Here is a 15,540-nt window from a genome sequence, read left to right on the forward strand (position 1 = left end):
CTGAACTCACTGCTGTAGAACTCGTAGAACCGGGCCGCGGCCAGTTGGCGCGGTGCTTATGTGCTCTTCGCGTAGAGCACACTGCCGTCGCGTTGTCGTCCTGGAGTGCAGTCGGTCAGTGTGGAATTGGCTGACGTCTTCTTCACAGCCCTCTCTGCTCTAACATTCCCGACTAACGTGCCGGCGCTTGACTTTACGCCACAACACTTTTAATATAATTTCTTGTCCTGTCTTTTAAGTTTAATAGTTATTACTTTATTTTGTCCGTGATACGAAATATATTAACTCTGAATACCATGGTCGCAGGTGTCAGCACTGGAACGACTCGCACAAGACCAGCCTGCTTACCCATTACTTACGATAATGCTTGATAATGGCTATGAATACAGAACAAAGAGTTTTCTGCCCAAAGAGAAAAAAACTGTTGACTACTTATGGTTCAATTGGTTCAAATGGCTCTGAGCACTGTGGGACCTAACTTCTGAGTTCATCAGTCCCCTAGAACTTAGAACTACTTAAACCTAACTAACCTAAGGACATCACACACATCCATGCCCGAGGCATGATTCGAACCTGCGACCATAGCGGTCACGCGGTTCCAGACTGTAGCGCCTAGAACCCCTCGGCCACCCCGGACGGCATATTTATGGTATCTCCTGCCTTAATGTAACCGTCTCAACATCTGCTGTTTCAATTATACTACATTCCGTGACTGTAGTTTTGTTGATGATCGTTGTACAGCCACTCTCCAAGATACTATTCATTCAATTCGACTGCTCTTCCAACTCCTCACGTGTCGGACAGAATTGCATTCTGGGCTTTGAGCCCGTTTATCAGTTACCCTTTGGCTCCCTTACTACATAACAAGTCTAAAGACTGAATAACGTTAGGGAGCAGCTACACATTCCCTTCCCAGTAACTGTTTTAGATCGATGTCCTTCTATTCTTAAAACTGCAGTCTGGTTTCTTTACTAGTTGAAAGTATACATTCGTTTCTGTTTTCTTATCCTACTAGCTTTAGGATTTCAAGACATTCCTGTGAACAACGTCAAAACCGTTTCCTAAGTCTACAAATGTGGTTTGTGTAGTTTGTCTTTCTTCCATTTACTGTGCCAGTTGGTTTCCCTCCTGTACTTTAGAATTTACGCTGTAGCCAAGGAATGAAATAGTTCCTCTATCCACTTCACTGTCCAATTGTCAGCGGTGTTTTGAATCCTGTTATCGGATTGCGCTGTGGACGTTCGGAATGGTCACGAGGCTGGGAGGCTCCCAGGGGCCGGTCGGTGGTGGTTACAACAACGGCCTTGTCTAGTGGCCCTGTGGTGGCGACGCTGAGTAGTCTATTTCGTTCCCTAAGACGTGATCGTAATTAGGTACTTTGGAGTTTCGTACAAGTTTTCGTGGTGTGTATAGCTTAACTGCCACCAGTCGATAGGTTAGTAACCTTCCAGGCCACAGTGAAGCTACAGGCCAGTGCAATTCGTTGTTGAATGTTGCTGTCGTTGCGAGTGCTCGCTGGTGCGTTTGCAGCTCGTCACACTATTGCTGACGAGGAGGGGTGTTAGTTGGTGTTTAAATTCTTTTGCTTGTCATCTAGCGTTCATACACTCGAATGACGTAGGTGAGCCATGGAGCTGAGTGTTATGACCCCGTGAACGCCTACAAGCTGAAACGGTTTTGTGCCTTTGACGTCTTCGATCTGGCCATTTTCTATAATTGATTATTTGAGTAAGTCTGTGAGAGCGTAATCAGATGGTCTCGATTTGGTTATCAGCCAGCAACCTTTTAGTGTGGAAGGATTTCTGTCGGTCTTAATTATGTTGTCGATAGATCAGGCGAGTTCGGGAGGGGAATTGTGTTATGAAATGAATTCGGTTTGGCCGTGATTAAGTGCTATTCTCTGCACAGGATGTGGTATTGTTCAAGTGTTCCGTCTTCTGTGGCTGTGTGGTACCTTGTCGGAAGTACTTTTACTAATCACTGGTTAATGTAGCAGTGCTGCACCACTATAGTTAGACATTTCATCTTAGTTGTTCGTTTCACCGTAATTATCATTCTGGGTACAGTCGCACTAAAGAGTATTTAACCCACAGGAAGTAGTTCCTTTGACTGTTCAGTGATACGCAACGATAGAAGGGAGCCATACACAGGTGTTATTATTAACATGCGAGGTACTTATTTAAGGCGGCGAGGAACTCTCGTTATGCTGAGAAACCCTGTGGCTCTGTGTGGGACTGCATTGAGCTGGCGCTGTGGAGCGTGAATTGTGCAGGCTCAGGGCCCTTAGGTGATGAAAATTACGTTACTGTCTTGACATTTGTTGTGTTTTTAATTAATCGAGCTGTCGTATTTGAATAGTATTTCAGAACAGTAGCGTATTTTATTGCCTCCTCGGAGGTTTCCATTTAAGACTTGTTTCCAGTTGCCAAGGTTGCCTTGGGTATTGTAGAAGTTATTTTATCATTACCAGCTATGTTATTCTTTTGTAATTTGTTTGATAAGTTTATTATTGCAGGTTTAATTTGGGTGATTAGTTTTATTAAACTTATTACTGGATTATGATTCTTTCCTTGCACTCTCAAATATAGCACCTACTGGTTTTAAGATAGGCTGCAAGGTCTCATTAGGTATATGTACTAACTTTTTTGTGTGAGGTAAAAATTTAGTTAAGTATACTGTGGTATCAATAGCAGTTCTTTTAAGGACGAATTAAATTTCCATTTCTGGTTTTCTTTAATTGCCGCAGTGGGCGTCAGCTTCTGTTCTAAATTGTCGACACGGCTGTGGTAGTGATTTATCGTGATAGCTTCGGGCTTGCCGGGGGAGTACATTGGAGCTTGTGCCACGTCCGATCCTCCAAACCAGCACGCTGAAACAGCCTTCCTGCAACTGGAACAACGAGGGTCACCCACCGGCCAGTCATCCTTTAGGGCTTCGTCAGTTCTGTCTGAGATCTAATTTAATAAATCTGAATCAAAATAATCTCGCCAGAGTTAATATCAACGCATTATAACATGGCAACAAGTTCCATAAGATCAGATGATGGCAGCATACGAGTGAGGAAATCAGTCATCTTGGAACACTAAAAGAGTCTACACTGCGATCGAGGTGTACGAAGTGCGTTCATTTGCAACCATACTGGTAGCCCCACAGCATAGCATGCGTAACCTCCACTGCCATCATTCGATCATATCCTGATTGACCCATCTTCTACGGTAAGTCGTGTGCCACTGGGGCTTCGGCCAGGGGTGCTCTCATGTCCCTACATTACTCCGGAAACCGCCTGAACTTTCCAGTTTCCACCAGTGTTTCATTCATCTATAAATAATTGGTATCAACATTACGAAGAACTGACGCAAAAATAAAAAAAATTGCTTTGCATAAGTTGGCCGCGACGGCCAACACTGGAATGACTTGCAACAAACCACTATCCTTATCCATTACATACTGCAGTGCTCCACAGCGGCTGCAGAGGTGAAACAATGGGCTGAAGAAAGATAAAAGAAGTTTTCACATATATTCCCTTTACGTACTAATGTATTTACGACAGAAACCTTTTAGAAGTACCGTACCCTTCACGATAGTTACAAGAAATATGTTTGGTTTGATGTGCTGTTATCTTCGGGAATACGACCCTGAGGGAATTAGTTCCGTTAACGGGAGGCTCTTTAAGCAGCTTAGCGAGCCGCAGCCGGCGTGCTTCTGCTCGCTGCTGCAGCAGCACGTAAATGGCGCAGCTCCCAGAGAACGGCTATCCGCTGGCCTGGAGCTATGCTGTTAATTCGGCCGGCTTATCGCCGTGGAACGTGCCAGCCTACGGCCGGCGCTGCCCTGCCACGCCACGCCACGCCTTGCTACCTGGCGCGTGACCGTAGAGCCCGCCGTGGTCTCCAAACTCCGCCCTCAGTACTACCCATTCAGCGCTTCCCTTCGTCTACGTGCTTCTCTGTGTAATTCACTACAGAACAGCACTGTCTGACCTGAAACATAAACCTAAAGCAACGGGTCTCACTCAGCTCGTTGCTATAACACGTTAGCGTTATTTATGGTTAATGGTACTTACTATGTCCATTTTATACAACTAAAAGTGCCTCGTAAAATACTTAATGCACCTTAAAGTACACTACTGGCCACTAAAACTGCTACACGACGAAGATGACGTGCTACGGACGCGAAATTTAACCGACAGGAAGAAGATCCTGTGGTACGCAAATGATTAGCTTTTCAGAGCGACACCTACAACGTGCTGACACGAGGAAAGTTTCCAACCGATTTCTCATACACAAACAGCAGTTGACCGGCGTTTCCTGGTGACACGTTGTTGTGATGCCTCGTGTAAGGAGGAGAAATGCGTACCATCACGTTTCCGATTTTGATAAAGGTCGCATTGTAGCCTATCGCGAATACGGTTTATCGTATCGTGACATTGCTGCTCCCGTTGGTTGAGATCCAATGACTGTTAGCAGAATATGGAATCGGTGGGTTCAGGATGGTAATACGGAACGCCGTGCTGCATCCTAACGGCCTCCTATTACTAGCAGTCGAGATGACAGGCATCTTATCCGCATGGCTGTAACGGATCGTGCAGCCGCGTCTCGATCCCTGAGTAAACAGATGGGGACTTTTGCGAGACAACAACGATCTGCACGAACAGTTCGACGACGTTTGCAGCAGCATGGACTATCACCTCGGAGACCATGGCTGCGGTTACCCTTGACGCTGCATCACAGACAGGAGCGCCTGCGATAGTGTACTCAACGACGAACCTGGGTGCACGAATGTCAAAACGTCATTTTTTCGGTCGAATCCAGGTTCTGTTAACAGCATCATGATTGTCGCATCAGTGTTTGCCTACATCTCGGTAAATGCACATTGGAAGCGTGTATTCGTCATCGCCATACTGGCGTATCACGCGGCGTGATGGTATTCGGTGTCATTGGTTACACGTCTCGGTCACCTCTTGTTCGCATTCACGGCACTTTGAACAGTGGACGTTACATTTCAAATCTGTTACGACCCGTGGCTCTACCCTTCATTCGATTCCTGCATAACCCTACATTTCAGCAGGATAATGCACGACCGCATGTTGCAGGTCCTACACGGGCCTTTCTGGATACAGAAAATGTTCGACTGCTGCCCTGGCCAGCACATTCTCCAGATCTCTCACCAATTGAAAACGTCTGGTCAATGGTGGCCGAGCAAGTGGCTCGTCACAACACGCCAGTCACTTCTCTAGATGAACTGTGGTATCATGTTGAAGCTGCATGGGCAGCTGTACCTGTACACGCCATCCAAGCTCTGTTTGACTCAATGCCCAGGCGTATCAAGGCCGTTAATACGGCCAGATGTGATTGTTCTGGGTACGGATTTGTCAGGAACTATACACCCAAATTGCGTCAAAATATAATCACATGTCAGTTGTAGTGTAATATATTTGTCCAATGAATACCCATTTATCATGTGCATTTCTTCTTGGTGCAGCAATTTTAATGGCCAGTACCGTAGAAAACACAATTTACTTCATCTACACCTGCAGCATATGATGCATGTTGGGTTGCATATCTTAAGGTACATACATCAAATGTTTTGCAGGCTTACTTTATTATTTGTTGTGCCCACTTCCATAATTATCGATTGAATAGGATGAGTCGTATGCCTTTTTGGGTTGGGCTCCAGGTAAGGAAAGATAGTTTTCTAACATGTTTCCCTCCACCTGCCCACCCCCCCCCCCCCCCCGCCCGCCCCCTTCCTGTCTCCCGGAAAAATACATCTGCCACTAAAATCTTTGGCATACCACAGCCGCTTAAAATTTAATAATAATGTTAATAACGTAGGTCTTAAAATAATTTTATATAATAGTAATAACTTGCTTACATTAACGCTTGGCAGAATGCCTGAGCATAAGCTACGACAATAATAATTTACATGATATAAAATCGAAATGTGCACTCATTGTTATCAGCATTTCACTGTAAGTAATATTACACAGCGGTGGACTAGGGTACGTGTACCTGTGATATAGCGGACACAGGCACAGTAGCTCAGAATTTCCGGTCAGAGAGCTGGTGGTCCCCGGTAAAAAACAAAAAAGGGACAAGAAACCATAAGTGAACTATTCAACGATGAACTTGAAAGGGTGTCATGTGACGTCCACCCAGACAAAATGCCGAGAACAATGGCGAACAAAATAAAAAACAAAAAAATAGCACTTGTACCATCTTTGACTTGCAACCAAAACGTTTTCGGTTCCGGGTTCAGCGCACCACTGCTTTAATTTTAAATAATCATCAGAAATGACGGTCGCAGGCTGTCGCTACAAGCTGTTATGGACTTGTCAAAGCGGTCGAGGAATCAAACAGATGTTCAGGGCACTCTCTTGCCCTTAGAGTGGGAAGCTGGGAGTAGGATTCCTTATGAACAGAAAAACGGGGTACAGGGTGTGTTATTGAAACACTTGAGTGATACAGTTCTTCCCATCACAATCGACAGCAAACAACCACCAACATCAATAGTTCAGATATATACGCCGGCGTCGCAAACAGAAGATGAAAAGATAGAGAAAGCATATGAATATATTGAATGCCTAATTCAGTACATAAAGAGAGAGGAAAATCTGTTAGTCATGGGGGCTGGAATGAGGCTGTAGCGGAAGGGCAGTAGAAATGGTTACGGGAGAATATGGGCTTGTTGATAGAACTGAGAGAGGAGAGTGAGTTCTAAAATAACAGCGAATACTCTGTTCAAGAATCAAAAGAATGGCAGATACATTCGTAAAAGGCTTGGGAATTGGAAATTTGTGGGAAGATCCTATGGGACCAAACTGCTGAGGTCATAGGTCCCTAGGCTTACACACTACTTGATCTAACTTCAACTTACGTTAAGGACAACATACACACCCATGCCCGAGGGAGGACTCGAACCTACGGCGGGAGGGGCCACGCAATCCTTGACATGACGTATCAAACCACGCTGCCACACCGGGCAACAAAAGACTAAGAGATTTGGGAAAATTACAGTTAGTTACATAGTTGACATTCCGAAATCAGATACTGCGTTGTAAGGCGTACCCAACTGCAGATGTAGACTCAAATCGGAATTTAGAAATGACGGAGAGCATCGTGAAGTTTAAGAGACCAGTCAGGAAAAATCATTCCGCAAAGAAGTAGTATACGGAAGTACAAAGAATGATGAGATACGTTTGATGTTCTCTGAGGCTGTGGATACTACGATAATGAATACCTCAGTAGGCAGTTCAGTTGGAATAGATATCTCTGAAAACAGCAGTCAGAAACGTTGGAAAGAAAAACATACATCCAGGAAGGGTAACTGCGAGGAAATGGGTACAGGTGAAATACTATATCGAAGAAGCTGTAAGTGGCGTGAATAAAAAGACGCTATGTGCAAGAAGCATGAAGCGCCCTTTGAATGTATCCTGATAGTTAAAAGAGCCACGCGCACTTTGAATAAGAAAATGCTATTTGACACTGAAATCAATATAAAAAATAGGGTCGCCATCAACTCTAGCCACACGACAAAGAAGAGGTAGCACTGAGTCGGAAAATTACTTAATTTATTAATAAGAAAAACTCACAAAGGAACATTCTTTGTAAAGTCATTGGTAAAGAATGGGATGTAGTTATTAATATGATCTAGGCATTCTTCCCGTGAATCAAATATTGAGTAAAGTAAATAGGGCGTGAACACCATGCGTAAGTGCAGCCTGCAGCAAGATTCGTGAAAACACGATCTATTCCAGAGCATTTGTTTCAGATAAAAAAAGGGACACTAATCACTACACCTGTGCACATGGAAACGCTATAGGTGGGCCAACAAGGAAAACTACAAGGTAAATGGCGAAGGTAACGGCGACGTAACATCGGTACACAAGATAAGACTGAAGGCAAAATTATTTATTCCTTAAAACATTGATGTAGTGCATCTATAGACTGCTGTTGCATGCTAACTATGTACAATTGCTTGTGAAATACTATACGTTTCATAACAGACTCGCGTGCCCACTCGGTCCGCGGAGACAATTTCTATGGACCGTGGCCAAATTTTAGTCACATGAGACAAAGAAAATTCACAAATACACAAAAATTACCAAGATCCGGAAAAGATTAGAAGCATACACACACAGTTGTAGGCACGTAAACATTCACACTGAACCGAGGGCACTTCAACATATGCAACTCCTTTGTGCTGCGTTCCTCTCACGGATCAAAGTCAAGACTGCATTGGGAATCAAACTGAAAGTCTACAAAAGCCTTGCATTCCCTGCTGCAACCCAGCAAGTAAATCTTTATAAGACGAAATTCGAGACCAAAAGCTAAAGGCTCCCCTCTCTATGTGACAACGCGCCACGCGGTCAGTCCAACTCACCCTTCTTCGACTGGAGCACAGCTGTGTACGCTTCCCGTACCGGCGGCAGACTGCCTCCCGCTTCTCCAGCCTCTTCCACGCTCCGCGTGGACCGGAAAACCCCAGGATGCCATGTCCGCCACCAACCTAACGCAGGTGGATTTCTCACAAGTAGCGGAAACCTCTTTGCCGACTTGACCACTACGAGAGTTGGCAATGAAAGGTGGCTACAGGACCCTTTCAAAGCAATGACTAAAATAAAATACAGGTTCTGGAGTAAAATTAAGATTCATTGGGAAAGGATATCAATCATACGATTCGCTGATGACATTGCTATTCTCAGTGAAAATGAAGAAGAATTATAGAATCTGTTGAAAGGAACGAAAAGTCTAATGAGTGGAGAATTGGTTTGAGAGTATATCGAAGAAAGACGAAAGTAATGAGAAATAGCAGAAACGAGAACACCAAGAACATTAACACCATAACTGTGGCTACGAAGGCTTTCCCGGCGTAATAATTGATAATATTCTTCTCGGGTATGCAGCCGGATCATAACGTCTTCATGACACAATATTTCCGCGGTCCATCTGGCCGCCATCTTCAGGTGAGAGTGCTGGTGCACGAACTCGCCGGAACTGACTTACTAGCGCAAGCTGCGGCCCCTATATAGGCCAGTATCTTTTAAGTAAGACTTGGGACCCGGTGTTATCTGACATCAAAAAACAACGGTCTGTGTTTCGATCGTCGGAATAAAAAAAAAATTAAAAAAAATTTTAATTTTTGACAGCGATATCTCGATTTCGCCTATTTCCACCACTGGCGGCGCGGTATGTTTACTGCGCTAGAGGGCAGTTACGACACCTTCTCGCGCACGCGTTGTGGGTCTTCTGCTGGCCTATATAGGGGCCGCAGCTTCCGCTAGGAAGTCAGTTCCGGCGAGTTCGTGCACCAGCACTCTCACCTGAAGATGGCGGCCAGATGGACCGCGGAAATATTGTCATGAAGACGTTATGATCCGGCTGCATACCCGAGAAGAATATTATCAACATCATAACTGGTGATCACAAAGTATACTGTATATCAGATTAAGGAATTCTGCTGCCTAGACAGCAAAATAACCAGTGACGGACAGGCACTAGCAAAAGGGACATTCCTGGCCCAGGGAAGTCTCCTAGTATGCTACATAGATCTTTATTTGAGGAAGAAATTTCTGAGAATGTCCGTTTGGACCATAATTTCTATTTATTTATTTGTTTACACGTCAAGTTTCGTAGGACGAAATTGAGGAGCAAATCTCCAAGGTCATGGAACATGTCAGTACATTGAATTACCACATAAAAGTAATAACTGATAAAAATAAAATGTTTATGAACCCGAAGAAAGTCAAGCCCCAAGTTTAAGTAAACGCAGTCAACAATATAACAAAAATCAGCTTAACTTTTCAAGGAACTCCTTGACTCTAAGTTTCGATTTGAAAGCTCGTGGATTACTGCTAAGAGTTTTGAACTCTATTGGTAGCTTATTGAAAATGGATGCAGTAGTATACTGACAACCTTTCTGCATAAGATGTGAGGAAGTCCGATTCAGATGCGGGTTTGATATCCACCAAGTATTAACTGAATTAAAGCTGCTTATTCTTGGGAATAAACTAATATTGTTAACAAGAAATGACAATAAGGACTATATATATTGAGAGGCCAATGCCAAAATAATCAGAGTTGTGAACAGGGGTCGAAAAGAGGTTCGTGAACTTACACCACTTTTTGCCTATCGTTTCAGAATGGGAAAGGTGATCCCAAAATATAACATCATACAACATAAGCGAATGAAAATAAGCGAAAAACACTGATTTTCGTGTGGAACGATCACTCACTTCAGGTACTGTCGAATAGTAAAAATGGCATCATTAAGTTTTTGAACAAGATCTTGAGCGGGGCTTTCCGCAACAGTTTACTATCTATCTGAACACTAGAAATTTGAATTGTTCAGTTTCACTAATCATATGCCCATTCTATGAAAATAAAACTTCGGGTTTTGTTGACTTGTGTGTTATAAACTGTATAAACTGAGTCTTGCTGTGATTTAGAGTTAGTTTATTTTGTACAAGCCATGAACTTATGTCATGAACTGCACTATTTGAAACAGAGCAAATGTTGCACACAACATCCTTTACTACCATGATAGTGTCATCAGCAAACTGATATATTTTACAGTTACCCATAATACCAGAGGGCATATCATTTATATAAATAAGGAACAGGAGTGTGCCCAACACTGAACACTGGGGCACCTCTCACTAGACAGCATCCCACTCAGACTCCACATCACAGTCAATCTCAACGCTGTGAATAAGTACTTTTTGCTGTCAGTTGCTAAAATAAGAGGTGAATCAATTGTGAGCTACTCCCCATATTCCATAACGGTCCCACTTCTGGAGCAATATTTTGTGATCAACACAATCAAACGCATTAGTTAAATCACAGAATCTGCCTAGCTTTCGAAACCTTTCGCTTAACCCATCCAGTACATCACAGAGAAAAGAGCATATAGCATTTTCAGTTGTTAAACGACTTCTAAAGCCGAGCTGCACATCTGACAGCAAATCGTGTGATATGATCAATTATCCTTACATACACAGCCTTTTTAATAACTTTAGCAACGTAATGGCATAGAAATAGGTATAAAATTGTCTACATTATCCCTTTCTCTCTTTCTATAAAGCGGTTTTACTACTGAACACTTTAATCGTTCAGGAAACTGACCATTCCTAAAGGAGAAATTACAAATATGGCTAAATACAGGGCTAACATGTGCAGAAAAGTACTTTAATAGTCTGATAGGCACTCAATCATAACCATGAGTGTCCTTAGTCTCCAGTGATTTAATTATTGACTCAATCTCCCCCTTGTCTGTCACAGGGCAGTATTTCAGACATCAGTCTCGGAAAGGAATTTGCCAGGAGTGTTGTATGATTCCATGTAGAACCTAAATTTTTATTTAATTCTCCAGCAATGCTCAGAAAATGGTTACTAAATACTGCACATATATCTGATTTATCACTAACAGAAATATGTTTACTACGAACTGACTTTATACCGTTAACCTTGTGTTGTGTACCAAACACTTCCTACACAATAGAACACATGGTTGTAAATTTTTCCTGTGAATTAGCTATTCTACTTGCGTTCCACATACCATTTGTCTTCATAATAACATTTTTAAGCACCTTATAGTATTGCTTGTAATAGGCTACTGTAACTTGATTGTGACTACTTTTAACATTAGATATAATTTCCGCTTTTTTCTGCATGATATCCTTATCCCACTAGTCAACCACCTGGGCTGCCTTTAACTGCTAGTACCACGTTCAGAGCATTGTAATGGGAAAGAACTCTCAAACAGCATGAGAAAATTGTTAAGGAAAACATTAGATTTGTCATATATGTTATATTCACTATAACGTCCTGCCACTGTTCATCCTTGATCAGGTTTAAACAACTCCCTATTGTTGTTGGATTATCTTTCCCATATAGCTTGTTATTATAAGTGACATTTGTTTGAGTATAAAAGCCATTTAATGTTAAAATCTGTGCATCATGGTCTGAAAGGCCATTCACCCTTTTACTTACAGAATGCCAATCGACTAATGAAGCATGTATAAAAATATTGTCTGTAGCTGGGCTACTGTTCCCCTGCACCGTAGATGGAGAAAACCCAGTCTGTATCAGATCACAAGAATTTAGGAGATTTACCAACATCCTTTTTCTTGCACCATCATATACAAAATTGATACTGAAGTCACCACATATACCTAAGTTCTGGTACTTCCTATAAAGTGAATTAAGAACCCTCTCTACCTCGAGGTGAAATGCTCTGAAGTCAGAGTTAGGGGACCTATAAATAACAACAATTGGAAGTTTACTTTCATTACATTCAACTGCCTCTGCACAACATTCATATATCTGTTCAGTGCAGTGCCATGATACGTCTATGGATTCAAATGGAATACTGTTTTTTACGTACGTAGCCAATCCCCCACCCCACATGGAATTCCTTGAAAAGCAGCCAGCTAATCTGTATACTGGTAAAGAAAGACTCTGAATTTTCAAATTATTTAAGCGGTGCTCCGGCATAGCGATGATATCAGAGTCAACATCTATGAGCAGTTCACTAACTTTGTCTCAAATAACTCTTGTATTTTGATGAAATATGCTAATTTCTTCTCTACTTGGAAACATGACGTCCTCTGAAGGCGAGCCCTTAGTTATAGGGACTTTTTTATGCACCTATACCTATCAGGGGACTTCAATCTAGAAAGGTGCAGCTCTAACACCAACTACTACAGGAATTTTTCCATGAGTGATCCTACCACCACCCACTACACTGTCACCTATAAGCTTTGCTATCCTCCCTTTCCTCTATTGAGTTGCAGGCCATGCCTAGTGAAATGAGATAAACTGGTAGACCCAACTTGCACCACCAAAATGTGACCCATGCCCTCTGGTATCAGTGCCTTCTCCAGCCCCATGATAACGCGCCTAACAGCCACATTAAGATGAGGACGATCATGACACTGAAACAGTTGCACGAAATGCACCTTAGTGCCAAAAGTTTGCGTATCTATCTTTACCAGGTCACATCTACATGATATTCCCCGTCCCTATCAAGACTATTCCCTGCTCCACCCACTGTCACTACCTTATCCTCTTCGTAAAATTCCTACATAGCTCCCCTATGCTGCCAGTCACCTATGCCAACTCTTCCTAGGCTTCACAGTAGTGGTGACCTGGTACTCATTCACCCACTTCCTGCAACCGCTGGCCCACTCCTCTATCGTGCAGTAGAAACTTCTTCCTTCTGTTAGACTTCACAACTAACCTGGGCATCCTAACGGCTGAGAATTGCTGCATGTTCCCTACATCTACAGCGACAAGACGCTCTTCTCCACTCAACTCTGACAGTTGGCCAAATGTATTGCATTTACGCAAAGTATTACTGCCTGAATACCTGCTCCTCCTAGCCGCCTTCTTGCCAACAGCCAGTTACCATTCCCCAGCGCCCTTCACCCTCCTCAACCTATCTAGTTCCTCCTTTGCGTGTTGTAACTGCACCTGAAGGGCACAGATCTTACGCTCCTGGTCCGGTATCAACTTATTTCTACTAAAGACTCCGCATTCCCAGGTGAGGATCTCGCTAGAATTCCCACTGGCTTTCTCACTGCATCCCCCCCCCCCCCCCCATGAAAATGCTTTGAACAAATCCCACTACTTACAAACCTACGACAGATCCCACACGTCTCACTCGTGGTAAAATTTTACAGTTACTGAAAAATACTATACGTCTACATTACCTAAGATATTACATCAATAGAACTAACAATAATGGTCTCGAAATTTTCTCTGTTTACTAAGAAAGCAACTACTTGTATTAATACTACTAAACCACAACTAATACAGAAACCAACAAAACTTCGCAAAACTATTAGCTGAAACCAAAAATCCAAGCGGCCACTGGAACATCAACGAAGGTGAAACAGTGAATGAAAATTTTACTGAAATATTTCACTACAAACAATAAGAAACGTCAGCTGAAAACTAAAGCACGAAATTTACTAAACGACTTAAATACACAGAAAACTCTAAAAAGCACAGCGAGAGAAAGTTTCCTTGGTAAATCGTTATTTCACCATAAACAGCACGCAACACCGCTGAAAACTATTAAATTTAATAGCCTAACAGTGGACAAATAACTGTGTCAGTACTTGGCTTCATAACCACTAGAGCTGCCACTGCTTTGTGCACTGTTTCGAAACTGCAATTTTTATTTTGCTGAAGGATTCTGAATTGTAATGCAAATATGGCAGTGGATAATGTAACTACGTTGATGTGTGAGAAACAGCTGGCTGTAATCGCGTTTCGAATTTGAAGAGTCGATCCACATGTGAAGTATTTTCTACTTCTGCATGACTATGCCAGACTACAGACGAGAGCTGTGGCGTCTGCAAGAATCAAACACCTTGGATTTACTGTCACTGATACCCTCCTTACGGGATTGATGGGGATTCGTGTGGGAGGAGATGGGTAGTGGGAGGGGCTGCAAGGTAACGTGGACAGAGATATGGGTGAAAGGATGGAGAGAGGGACATGGGCAAGGGGTTATGGTCAAACAGCTGCATATGAGATAAACAAAGGAGAGGAAGGAGAAGATTGGCAAAGAAAAATGTATAAGGAGGACATGCAGCAATAATGAGTATTTGACAGGTGGAAAAGAAAGAGGTGAGGAGAAAACTGGGAGCTGTAGGAGGAGGATGATATGTAGAGAGGAATTAGGTGAGCAAGCTGCAGTCAGAGAAAGGGGCTGAAGGATATGAACAAAGATATTGCAGAGGAGGAGATGGGCAAACAGAGATGGAGCAGGAGGTGCAGGTCAAAGGAAGTGGGATAAGTAGATGAACAGATAGATGGCAGACGATGAGGTGGGTGGAACATTGAGGGAGGGAGAGGTTGACATGGAGAGGGGAGGAATAGATGTGTACATTGTATGTGTCAAATAGAGATGCAAGTGACTAGCCAATACTATACACACACAAACACAAACACACACACACACAAACACACACACACACAAACACACACACACACACACACACACACACACACACACACACACACACACACATACTGCAGTTGAATTGGGAACTTTATTCCTTAGTTATTCGTGTGTGTATATGTGTATGTGTATAGTTATCTTGTTCTGAAGAATATATGAGCCAGCCTGTTGCGAGATGCACAGCTTCACCAGCATACATATAAGGCACATATACTCCTCACACATCCCCCTCCCTCTCTTTCTGTCCAACTCAACCTGCTCCCTCACACTTTCCATCTCCTGATTCACTCACCACTCTGTCCATCTCCTTCTCCTCCGATCTCTATCTTTCTTTGTCCATCTTTTCCTCTTCCTCTCTCTATCCATCTTCTCTTTTCCTCTACCCATCTCCTCCTCCTCCCCTTCTCTACCTCTCATTCCCCCCTCCCTCATTCCCCCCCCCTCCCACCCCTCCTCTCACACTGTCAACCTTCTTCTTCTCTTATCTATTTCCACCTCCTCCTCCTCTATCTCCCCATCCCTTTCTTCTTTTTCCATCTTTCACCTGCCTTCTGCCTCTGCGCCTTCTCC

This window comes from Schistocerca piceifrons, chromosome 2 (genome assembly GCF_021461385.2).
Source record: "Schistocerca piceifrons isolate TAMUIC-IGC-003096 chromosome 2, iqSchPice1.1, whole genome shotgun sequence".
Classification (NCBI taxonomy): Eukaryota; Metazoa; Arthropoda; class Insecta; order Orthoptera; family Acrididae; genus Schistocerca; species Schistocerca piceifrons.